We start from the raw sequence: 11,415 nt of genomic DNA, 5'->3' as shown, positions 1-11,415 counted from the left end.
CTGCTCAAAGATTTTTTTTATTTGGAATAAAAACTCTTTGGTCTGCTTCAGTAAATTGTAAGATACTAAAGTTGTCCGTCGTATACCCGAATTAGTTAGACCAGTGTGGTCCAACTGCAGGCCCGCGGGCCAAAGTTGGCCCGCAAGTTTGGCTTTTTTGGCCCGCGAACTGACAGTCAGCTTTGCTTCAAAAAAAATTCACTTTAATTTTTGTTTCTTTTTTATTTTTGTGAATGATCCTTTGTGATGCATATACACCACCAGAAGACCAGAAGCTACACAGCACCAAAGCGCTAGCACAAAAACGATAAAGTAAAAATAAACGTATTTACGACCAAAATTTTGAAAAAAAAATTATACCACAATACTAATACTGGGCTATACTTTCTGAATATAAAAAAAAATATAAAAATTATGAAAAATATTAATATTCAATATTAATATTCGTCATAAATGACAAGATGAAAAAATTTCCGCACCGTTTAATTAACAAATTGTTGTAGACCTTGATTGTACCTTTCCAGTGATACCAAACTCGATGCCACTAGTATGGGGCATAAGGGTTTAAATCGACGATAACCGATATTAATATTCATAACATATCGCGATAATTTTTAAACGTCTGTAGCATCCTCAATTCAAGATGGAATCGAACGAAATTTCGCCACGGCGCTTTAGACTATCCTACCTGGCCAAAGAAAGAAAAATTTTCAAAAAATTCAAAGATTAAAAAATTCCATATTTATCACTGAATATGAACAATATCGCGATTTTTGCTCCCAGCAAAACACCCCCCAAAAAAGATTAAATTTTCAATTCCGCACCGTTTAATTAACAAATTGTTGTAGACCTTGATTGCACCTTTCCAGTGATACCACACTCGATGCCACTAGTATGGGGCATAAGGGTTTAAATCGACGATAACCGATATTAATATTCATAACATATCGCGATAATTTTTAAACGTCTGTAGCATCCTCAATTCAAGATGGAATCGAACGAAATTTCGCCACGGCGCTTTAGACTATCCTACCTGGCCAAAGAAAGAAAAATTTTCAAAAAATTCAAAGATTAAAAAATTCCATATTTATCACTGAATATGAACAATATCGCGATTTTTGCTCCCAGCAAAACACCCCCCAAAAAAGATTAAATTTTCAATTCCGCACCGTTTAATTAACAAATTGTTGTAGACCTTGATTGCACCTTTCCAGTGATACCACACTCGATGCCACTAGTATGGGGCATAAGGGTTTAAATCGACGATAACCGATATTAATATTCATAACATATCGCGATAATTTTTAAACGTCTGTAGCATCCTCAATTCAAGATGGAATCGAACGAAATTTCGCCACGGCGCTTTAGACTATCCTACCTGGCCAAAGAAAGAAAAATTTTCAAAAAATTCAAAGATTAAAAAATTCCGGTTTAACTGATAAGTTTATCCCTGTAGTCACTATCAAACCATCATTTTATTTTTATCGCAAAGACAAGTATGTGAATATTGCTTTTTCCAATCATCAAACTGTCCTGGCAATAGGTTGTTGTACTTTTACGCCTTTTCCTTTCCCCGAACCAAAGACTGGATTGTTATTTAAGTTAGTTCACGATTTTAGCTTGTTGTCACACTCAGAAAATCTTTCACGAGAATTTGTTTGGCAAGGTGGCTGTGGTATGTTTTGGGGTAAGCTTCTAGTTATTGATCCAGAAAGTGCATTAAACTAACATGCATTTACCAAGTGAAAGGGTTTACCATAATAAAGTCAGATATATTGGTCAATTTTTACTAATAATGTTGTTTATAATTTTCTGAAGTTAGTGAGAATTTTGGGTAAATTTCTAGAAAATACTTGTTTGGTAATATTAAATCTGCTATGCATTCTTTCCCTGGGTTAACAATTTATGGAACTAAAGAAACTGGTACTGGAATACAATTTAAGCAGATGCTGCTTTCCAAGTGATCTAACAGGTACCTCTAGTGCTCGCTGATTAAATTAATTTGTTATATGCATTTTTTATTAAGTTATGGGATTATTTAACAGTGTTTGATTTAGTTGAAATAAATAATAATCATTATCTCATAAAAATTATTTATACTTTTTTTATAGGTTTGGAATCAAAACAGACAAATCTGGAAATATAATTTCTATGAGGGGAGATGTAAACAAGCCTGCATTAAAAAAACACTTTTAATCATGTTCTTGATGTCACATACTACAGTTCACACCTAACAAAAAGTCAACAGTTTTGCTTGTTTTATCAAACTTTATAATATGCATTTATTTTTTGTATGATACGAAATGAAACAAAATTTTACAGTTGATCTAAACGCTGCGAATTAAATTGATGCTTGCAAAACCACAAGTAAAAAACATTCTACTAAATTTCATATTAAAATCAGTACAATATTATTCTAGAGATTTGACTACTATTTGAAGAATGATAAGATTCATTGTAGTTGTGACTTGTTTGTAACATTGGAAACTGACAAACTTCTTTCATTGTCCTGGCGTTCTTCCACAAATATACGGTTTCTTTGTCAAGATGTAAGATTTCAGTTCTATAGCCAAAATATTCTTTGGGATTCAGCAAGTGCCTGATTTTTCAGCCAAATGCACAAGCTTGCATGATAGTGTCTGCTCTAGGGCTCCAGGCTATATTTATTCAACTTTTGTAAAACCACATGGAGTCACTTGTCAGAAAGGTTATAATAAGATAACATTTACAAAATTACACCTATTTCAAAACCGTATAAATAGTTAGTTGTTTTTAAAGGATGTGGATCACTCGAATATTTTCCTAAGATGTGAGGTATCTTATATTAAAAGGTGTTAAATTAATGTTGAGTACAAAAGAAATATCTGGTGAAAATTTTAAGTTAATGCACAAGCAATACAATGTCCTTTAGAATACTATACAGAAGATATATTTTTGAATTAAAAATGTCTGTTAAAAAGTGTGAATGAAACAACTTGTAGGTTAAAAAACAGCAGTACCACAAAAAACTACAATATTCCCTCATTAAAATGCTTATTTCAGCTTTGTTTGGAACTAGCTGACCTAAATATTCTAATTACATTTTATTTATAATTTAAAGTTGACGCAAATGTTTCCTGGTACCGAAACCCTATTTTAAGTACAAAATTAAAGTTATAACAGTACATGTTTAACAACTTCTCGCTACCAGTATTTGAAGAAATTGCGAATAAAAACTGATTCTAGATATCAATTAAAGTTAACTTAAAACGAATAATTAGCTTCACAATAGATTCTACAAAAACAAAGCGCGAAAACACGTAATTCAAAACCACGAATAACCATTGGAAAAGATAGGCGCTCGCAACTGTTCATCTGACTCACGCAACGCCTCTAGTGGTGGAAACCATCCCATTACATAGAAGGCTCACTGGGTCTCGTCACGCATGAGTAACACTAAAAACACCGGTTTCGGCGGCAATTATAGGTAGAGTATTCATGTCGTTTGTTGACCTGCGTATTTTTTTCGCGTTTTCGCGTATTTTATTCAGCGTTTCAGTTAATGCACGAACTTTTCTAATTATATCCATCTTTATTTTGTCAGTTTAATATAATTTAACATGTCAAGTATTGGACTGACAAGTGAGGTAATAGCCGAATGCTTAACGTTCCCCAAGACGTGGAATTACAACCACTAACTACTTATATGGATAAATTCTAGCTTCCTCGTAGGAGAGATGTTTAGAAAGAAAGGCGAGAAAGCCAACACCCGTGGTAATTATTATTAAATATAATAACAATTTGCCGTTTCATTGCTGCGTCATAATCTTTTTCTCGTACAGAAATTTCTCTTCTGAATTTTGTGTATAAAACAGATTGCATACTAAATAAAAATGTCCAGTTATTCGGATCAATTTACAAATTGTTCTGCTGTTGAACCAGACCAGTCTTGTCTAAGCAAATGAACAGAGCGATTGTTTTCTGAGCTAAGGTTTAATACGAAGCATATTACAAGTATGATGAACAATTCAATTTGAATGCAGTATCTACATTGTAGTTGTGAGTTTGGTACATCGAGGCACAAAAGACAATTAAATGATTCTCATTATCAACCACCTCTACAAAATGATGCCCTCCGAGTGACGAACGAAGCTCAAGAAAAGATGTGCCTTAATCTGTACGGACCAACCACAAACGACCGCCTAAAAACTGTTATGTTTGACACCCTGCAAGAAGCCTTTTGGAAGAATTGATTTCGTCGAAAGATACGTTGAAAGACGCTCCATCTCGTCAGCAAAGCATTTGCTTGGAATAAGGAACACAAAATATAAACAAGCGTTGTCTGTAAATTATTTTTATGCTACTTTTTCTTAAACCATTTAAATGTGTTGAATTTTGCAAATCATGCATATATCAAAAAGACTTAATTTTGTATAGTGTCCAAATTGTTTTAAACAATTCACGCGTTTGAGTTTCAGTTCAGGAAACTCTAAATCGTATAGGCTATGCTGCACGCGTTGACACGCGAGTCGGAAGTACTTCGTAAAATCAGTAATTCATTCACGCGCAAACTATATGTTTCAATTCGTGTAAGTCTTTAAACGCGACTTTAGGAGTAAACCCTACTCACTTTTGTAATGTCTTAAACATTTTATGTAAATAATTCCAATGCATCGCTTACTTTAGTGCTCACCGAATGCAACCCTAATTTAAAAAAAAAAGCGGAAATCAAGCGATTTCCTTAAGGCGCTCTACGATTGTGTTCTAACCGCGTTTCTAATCGCATTTTCTCACCCTTAAACACACAGCGTTTCTAGAAACGGATTCGCAAATACTTTTAAAAAGCAAGCCAGTCAAATTGAGTAATCTCGAGTGTACACTGCAACGTCTGCATTATATTACTTTATTTCATGAACCAATCTGCGCAAGTAAGCGCAGAACCTTTCTAGTTAACAAGGATACACAAGTACCGTAAGGGGTATTCCATATCAAATCATCACAAAAATTGAAATTTTGTAACCACCCATCTCAGATTTTCATGATATTTACGTTGTGCAAAATATAGCTCAAAAAAATAAGTTTGCAAAAAAAAATTCGAAAAAATTCCAATCCGTTAGGAAGTTATGGCACTTTGAAATTTGGCCACTAGAGGGGGTTTTCGGACACCCCCAAAATGGAAATGTACATTTAAACGATGTAATTTAAGTAAATATAGAAGTAAAAGTATGTTTCCTACCATTTTTGGGGTCAAGGAATCCATTTTTTGATGTGGCACAGAATTTCCATGCCGGTTTTGTTTTTAAATTCTTCCTTTCCATATTTTAACAAGAATTTTTTTTCTTTTAAAACACTCGTAAAACATTACACGGTGATCCTTACATACAGTCTTAGCAGAGATCTTATTTCCTCTTAACCCAGCTCTCCACAAAATCACTTCCCTTTTTCTTTATCAATATCCAAAATGTTCAACAGTGACTTAGACTTAGTGTATGTTAACTTGTGACAGTCATCCCTGGTAGCTTTTCCGATGCATCATGCAGCAAATCACCGAAGCAGGTTTCATCTTCAATTGTTAACAAATCAGTAAATAGGCTACAGCAAGTAACCAAGTAAGAATTAAAAAAACAAAACATTTAAGCAATAGACAGATAGTACCAATGAAGTAAATAAAAATCTAGGACAAAAACGGTGGTTAGTCTTAAGGATTGAACAGCTCTAACAATGTGGGCCAATATAATAGTTTTAGAAGAAACATTTTGTTCATCTGAATCATATTGTTCAAACAAATTTCCTGCAAGTCATTTTAGTGTCTCCTGAAGAGCCATATTCTGTTAATCCTTTCTAAAAAATTATACAAATTATATACAAAGCTTTTATAAGTACAAAAGCGCAGATTATGAATACATTTATTAGGGGAATTGTAACCAAAATAGTATGAGTTCCATTTTGGCTATAAAACCTTTTTCCAATAAGTCTAAAGATTCATTTTAAGCTTATTTGACAGATCTTGCTATAAAGGATAAACGAATAAAAAATTGGGTTTCTAAATATTTGCAGTCTTTCACCTTTTCGCTTGGAACATAAACATTTTTTTTCTTTTCAAGTGCCCCTTAAGGCCTCTAAACTTTATTCAAATGCAATTTTGACTCCAAAAATGGATTTCTTGACCCCAAAAATGGTAGGAAACATACTTTTACTTCCATATTTACTTAAATTACAGCGTTTAAATGTAAATTTCCATTTTGGGGGTGTCCGAAAACCCTCTCTAGTGGCCAAATTTCAAAATAGCATAACTTACTAACGGATTGGAATTTTTTCAAAATTTTTTTTTGCAAACCCATTTTTTCGAGCTATATTTTGCACAACGTAAATATCATGAAAATCTGAGACGGGTGGTTACAAGGGCTTGATGATTTGACATGGAATGCCCCGTAAGGACTCCTGAACCCTATCTAAAAAATAGCTTGTTCATCTGTAATCTTACGCCAAGGCGTTCCTGGCTTACAAGGCTTAATTGCCAACTCAATCTCTTTTGGTAAAGGCCGGAAGTCGCGAATCCGGCTAACTCCATTAGCGGTGTTTCAGTAAAACAGTGCTTTTCGACGCTAGTACTAAAATCCCACACCTAGAAACGTAAAACCAAAATTTTTATGTTTCAAGATAAATTTTACTTATCTTTTCAAAAGAAAACATGGCACAGCATCAATGATGTAAACTAACTTTCACCAAGTGCCCAATGTATTTCACGTCACAAAATTGCTTGCTCTGGTCACGTGCCCCATCGCTAGCGTGATGTTCTTGCTACGTTGACCCTAATAACCTATTACTACTATTGGTGGTTAATTCTACCATTTCCATGATAAGAAAATTACTCTTATCCGCCTAGGCCTATATGCGGCCGCAATTACAAAATGGTTGGAGACTTACCTCCACCAACGCTTTCCCTTACTCCAAAAACCGTATGAGTTGCCGCGCAGAAATCAAATTATGAAGCCAATTTCAATAAAAATACACGTTGCACGATCACTAATTACAAATGTTTCACTTGTGTGAATCATTATAACCTAAATCGTTGCATTTATCGCCTATTAATCGCATATAACGGAGATTGAGTAAATGTGTAATCGCTATAAAATATATGTGTTATTGTATAGAATCGCAAGATATGTGTAACGTGAGCAATTATGAATTGCAATAACAAATTTGTGCGTTATTCAAATGTAACCTAAAGCGCCTATATATATATAAACAAAACAAAAAAGATATAAATAATGCAAAACCAAAAAGAAAAATTGATATATATATAAATTAAAGAAGAGTAAAGAATATGTTCGCAATCAAAGTGAAAGTGTTTGAATGACCTAAAATTGCGGCAGAGTACTCCCAAGTATTTGGACAACATATCTACCGATAATTATTTTAATTTTCAGAAACAAACACAAACAAGCGTTGGGCGCGACAGAGATCAGACGCAAGGCGCAGAACGGTTTTCCAAAAGAACACCGAACGGGGTTTCTCCCAGCTGCTTCACAAATTCCGACAACAAAGCGATGCAGCACTGCTCTGTCATGGCGAACATTGAGTTCGAACAGCAAGCAAACGATGCTTAAACAATCAGCGAATGCTGGCGTCAAGATCATCGTTGCAACATTAAAGAAATGTGCCACCTGGCACACAAAACAATGAAACAAATGTCGAAGAAGCATGAATTGAAGCACAAGAAACAATTGCGCAAACTCGTTCAATGATTTCAAAAAAGGGGAGTAAATCTGTAACGACAGTGGTCATTTTAAGATGTTTGATTAAGCGTTTTAAGTAATTACCGAATGATGAAAACGTGCACCCTTCTTATTCCGTTGTCTATTTATCAAACCCTTTTTTATTCTGTTGTCTATTTATCAAAAATGTCATAATGCATCCTTATCAAAAACATCCTGTTGCTTATTTACCAAAAATGTAATAATCCTATTTATCAAAGAGCATTCTGTGAATATAATCGAAAATGCAATGTTTGACTAATCGTAAACTGTGCGCACTTTTATTGAAAACTTCCGGTATTGCGAGTGCCTTGCGAAACAGCTTGGCTACTTGTTCACAGATGACGAATAGCAAAATTGACATATACATCCGTCCTTATATTGTCTTCGAATGTTCGACCTAAATGGCCGTTTGAGAACTAGCACGATCGCCATATTTCAAAACTATGATTCAGAATTATGTTTACTGTTAGAGAAGCTGTTTTTGTGTACTTATATGGATAAATTCTAGCTTCCTCGTAGGAGAGATGTTTAGAAAGAAAGGCGGGAAAACCAACACCCGTGTGACGTAATTATTATTAAATATTATAACAATTTGCCGTGTCATTGCTGCGTCATAATCTTTTTCTCGTACAGAAATTTCTCTTCTGAATTTTGTGTATAAAACTGATTGCATACTAAATAAAAATGTCCAGTTATCCGGATCAATTTACAAGTTGTTCTGCTGTTGAACCAGCCCAGTCTTGTCTAAGCAAATGAACAGAGCGATTGTTTTCTGAGCTAAGGTTTAATACGAAGCATAGTAGAAGTATGAAGCGGAAGATGAACAATTCAATTTGAATGCAGTATCTATATGTAGTTGTGAGTTTGGTACATCGAGGCACAAAAGATAATTAAATGATTCTCATTATCAACCACCTCTACATGCTGATAGTTTTTAAAAATTCGACCAAATGTACCCCCCAAACTTTAATTTTTTTTTTGTTTTTAAGCACAAATGGGCTACGGAAACCTATTTCGCTGAAAATATCTGAATGACCAGAGTGGGAGACCATGCTTATCTTGTTAAGAATACTTTCTAGTAGTTGTATGTAAATTTTTAGGAAATTTTAATGTGCGGATAGTTTTTAAAAATTCGACCAAATGTACCCCCCAAACTTTAAATTTTTTTTGTTTTTAAGCACAAATGGGCTACGGAAAACCTATTTCGCTGAAAATATCTGAATGACCAGAGTGGGAGACTATGCTTATCTTGTTAAGAATACTTTCTAGTAGTTGTATGTAAATTTTTAGGAAATTTTAATGTGCGGATAGTTTTTAAAAATTCGACCAAATGTACCCCCCAACCTTTAATTTTTTTTTGTTTTTAAGCACAAATGGGCTACGGAAAACCTATTTCGCTGAAAATATCTGAATGACCAGAGTGGGAGACTATACTTATCTTGTTAAGAATACTTTCTAGTAGTTGTATGTAAATTTTTAGGAAATTTTAATGTGCGGATAGTTTTTAAAAATTCGACCAAATGTACCCCCCCAAACTTTAATTTTTTTGTTTTTAAGCACAAATGGGCTACGGAAAACCTATTTCGCTGAAAATATCTGAATGACCAGAGTGGGAGACTATGCGTATCTTGTTAAGAATACTTTCTAGTAGTTGTATGTAAATTTTTAGGAAATTTTAATGTGCGGATAGTTTTTAAAAATTCGACCAAATGTACCCCCCCAAACTTCAATTTTTTTTTGTTTTTAAGCAAAAATGGGCTACGGAAAACCTATTTCGCTGAAAATATCTGAATGACCAGAGTGGGAGACTATGCTTATCTTGTTAAGAATACTTTCTAGTAGTTGTATGTAAATTTTTATGAAATTTAAATGTGCGGATAGTTTTTAAAAATTCGACCAAATGTACCCCCCAAACTTTAATTTTTTTTGTTTTTAAGCACAAATGGGCTACGGAAAACCTATTTCGCTGAAAATATCTGAATGACCAGAGTGGGAGACTATGATTATCTTGTTAAGAATAAAAACGCGAAAATATTTAATTGTAGTTCAGTTTTATAGTAGGAAAAAGAAAGTGAAATTGTGGTAAACGGCGTAAAAAATGTTAAAAAAAGCGTAAAAAAATATTTCGCCGAAATGACAATTGTGTTTTTTTACTTGCGCCATCTTCAAGAACACTATTACTTGTTCTACAGCTTGCGATATGTGTTATTTGATTGACAAATTGAGTTTGATGGGAAAGCTTCGGCGCTGGTCTAGAAATTTTCACAGCTTCAAACAATTATTAAATCAACGCACATTATTTAGGTTAGGGTGCAGTGGGTTAGCCAGGTTAGTGTTTGCGTGGTTAAGCATTATTAATAATTAATAAATATAATAATACTTGACCCACCCTCACCCAAACACTAACCAACACCCTAAGGCCTAAGCCTAATATTGTGTTATGTGGTAGGATTCTAGACCAGCACCAAAGCCCAGATTGGAAACTTTGGATTTTGCGCCAGGTGAAACGATTTTGCAGCTTTAAATTGCGCGGCATTAATAACATTTCCGCCCAAATTTGCGCGGCTGTTATATCGTTATTTGTTAGATTTGTACGGCTGAAAATGGAGTTCTGTAATGAAAACCATTAGCCCGACGAAAGTTTTACACGTTTGAGCAATTTTTTGCGGCTGACCACATTTTACGTTGATTTTACATAACAAGCAAATTGCGCGGGGAATAAATCCCAAACCTGGGCCAAAGCTTCCTTTAAATTCAGAAAATTCTGCACAAGTCATCTAAGATTTTGCAACTTATTTTCTCTGCAGGATGGCCTGAAACAACCAACTAGAAAGTAGTTTCCCTTGACTTGTTTCTCCAAGCAAAAACACATATGGGCCGAAAATTTCCTTATTTGACCTATGACGTTATGTAAAAGGGTTGTTAGCCATGGGTTACATTTTCTCTTATGTTTTTTTGTAAAGATTATGCAAAATTTACCAGCCCGCCCCCTAAAAAGCTAAAACCTAAAAAAGCTTTTCCTTGACTTGTTTCTTCTAGCAAAAACAGATATATATGGGCCGAACAATTCCCAGCGCTTTTACCATAACTTTATTGATACCAATGAGGCAGTTTGCTAAAGGATACACAGATATTGCTACTGCTAGATAGGGATATTATAGAGCACTTGTAGGATGATACCACGTTTAATTTATGGCTTTTGCCCTCCAGAAAACACCCAAAATTTGCTTAACAGCCCTCCCAACCAAAAAAGAAAATTAAATAGGTTATTTTGTAAGAGCAATAGGCTGTTTTACTAACTTGGCCACTTCGCACAGTAAATGTTGCACATGCGGCTGATCTTTCCAGGGTGAATAAAGCACGCTGCATGATGCTAGTTGTTTCTTTGCTTCACCAACTGAACAAAGCAGGCGAATATGAGCAAATTCTATAAATTGGAGTTTTTCTACTGCTAGATCGTAGTCCATAGCCACAGACAACTAAAACGAAGACATCACACTAGTTTAGGTTTAGTTCCCCAAAAATCAAAGGCCCAGGGGAACAAACTAATGGGCACCTACATGTCCGAAAAGATATGAAAATTCTACAATGTATACTTTTCTAAAAAGCTATGGACGAAAGGTCTGAAACATATAATAGGCAAAAAAGCAAACTAACTTTAGAACCCCCCGAATGT

The 11,415-nt window shown here is 34.5% G+C and overlaps 1 long non-coding RNA gene across 1 annotated transcript; it reads left to right on the top strand.

The window, feature by feature from the left end:
• The first annotated feature begins 1,829 nt into the window (after positions 1 to 1,829).
• Positions 1,830 to 2,546, top strand: LOC146138154 (uncharacterized). Its single transcript, XR_014501435.1, has 2 exons — positions 1,830 to 1,972; positions 2,112 to 2,546. It is a non-coding gene; the product is annotated as an uncharacterized LOC146138154 (long non-coding RNA).
• The last annotated feature ends 8,869 nt before the right edge of the window (positions 2,547 to 11,415 follow it).

This window comes from Ascidiella aspersa, chromosome 7, assembly GCF_963924565.1.
Source record: "Ascidiella aspersa chromosome 7, kaAscAspe10.2, whole genome shotgun sequence".
NCBI lineage: Eukaryota > Metazoa > Chordata > Ascidiacea > Phlebobranchia > Ascidiidae > Ascidiella > Ascidiella aspersa.
The sequence above is the reverse complement of the archived record's forward strand: the minus strand, read 5'-3'. Positions and strand labels throughout refer to the sequence as shown.